The sequence below is a fragment of the Palaemon carinicauda genome, chromosome 1, assembly GCF_036898095.1.
Source record: "Palaemon carinicauda isolate YSFRI2023 chromosome 1, ASM3689809v2, whole genome shotgun sequence".
In the NCBI taxonomy this organism is placed as follows: Eukaryota; Metazoa; Arthropoda; class Malacostraca; order Decapoda; family Palaemonidae; genus Palaemon; species Palaemon carinicauda.
Genome location: NC_090725.1, coordinates 314,352,555 through 314,354,250, shown reverse-complemented (window position 1 = coordinate 314,354,250; position 1,696 = coordinate 314,352,555).

Here is a 1,696-nt window from a genome sequence, read left to right as displayed (position 1 = left end):
AAGAAGTTAACGCCTGCAAGTACGGAATTGGATGTCTATAAACAGATAAAGAAACGCATGTCCAAGTGTCCAGATCTCGATCCCGTGTTAACTCAAGTTTTTGCAAAGAATGAAACAAAGCCACAAACAGTGAACGTAGTTAGCAGTCAAGTAGCGGGAATGACGTGTTATAACTGCAAACGTCAAGGTCACTTCAGCGCAGACTGCAGAACGAAATTCTGCTCGATTCACAACACTGCAACACATTCATATAGCCAATGTTTCTCGCGTAAGACACAACAGAATCCCAGAAATACACAGTCAATTCCACAGTTAGTTCCATATGGAAATAAAAAGAAAAATCCTCATTTTAACAATAAGAAGAAACAACCAAATGTCAATGCAGTTCAGAGTCCAAAACAAACAAACACTTCTTCGAATATCGCTGAGCCTGGGTCGTCAAACCAGACCTCGCAAGGTCAGACTAATTTTCAGAATGTGCAGAGCAAAGCAAATACCACATAGTTAACTCTAGAGGGGAAGAGAGTGATGTTGGGTCAAGGTCATTCATGTCAACATCAATAGTATTAAACAATCAATTTAATGTTTTATCAGATAATTGTGAGACAATAGATTTTCCTATGAAACACACAGCCGAATTAGGTAAAACAGTGCATGCTCCCGTAGATTTGCAACGAATTCATACAATAATAAGCCAAAATGAGTTACGGCCAACCTTATATGCTGTAAATTTAGAACACAAATCCTTTACGTTATTTTTTGACTCTGGTAGTCCACGTAATATCATGGATTTGAAGACAAATCATTTGTTGTTTTCGAACTTTCCGATTGAAAAATCCGGAATTAGACTTTCGGGTATAGGAAATAATGAATTAAATGTCATAGGCATTACTCATGTTCAGTTCAGAGTCGGTAATCGCACGTTTGCCGATACATTTGTTGTTGTAAAAAACATTAATATGTATCCAGCTGTAATTATAGGATACCCATCTATGGGAAATCAAAACATTATCTTAGCCCCTGCCAAGCACGGCGTGTATATCAAAGGGAAATTCTATAAGTCTTCTAATACCTTAAAATCAGTTTTGGATAAAAAGGAGACGACAAATGTAACCGTAATGTACGTTGAAGAACCAATAACTTGTCTCACTAATAAAGAAATAATATACGCGACCCAGCAGAATTCTCGTTCACCCGTAATATCATCTTGCACGCAATCTATCGAACCAAACGTACCTTCGAATTTAATAGTGCTAATAAAGAAAACATTACCGGGATCTGAAATATTAATCCTTTCCGATACTTTGAAAACTAACGGATTGTCTGTCACACAAGCTATTTATACAGTAGGCTCACATCAACAATGTAATATTGAAGTCTGTAATCATTTAAATAACACTTTAGTAATTCACAAAAATCAACATATCTTGGATGTAGAAGTTTATAAACATCGTATTCTTACCGTTGCTGAAATCAATCACTCTCAATCAGTTGCGGATGAATCCCTTTTGCGATCTATTAAAGATGAAATCATTAAAGACATTCAAGACGAAGAAATTCAGCAGAAAATTTTTGAACTTTTAACTAAATATCATGATGTTTTTTCCACTACGGATGGATCCTTAGGAAAAACAGATGTGATCGAGCATCAAATAAGGTTAAAGGACAAGCAGAAAATTATCTATGTACCCTCGTA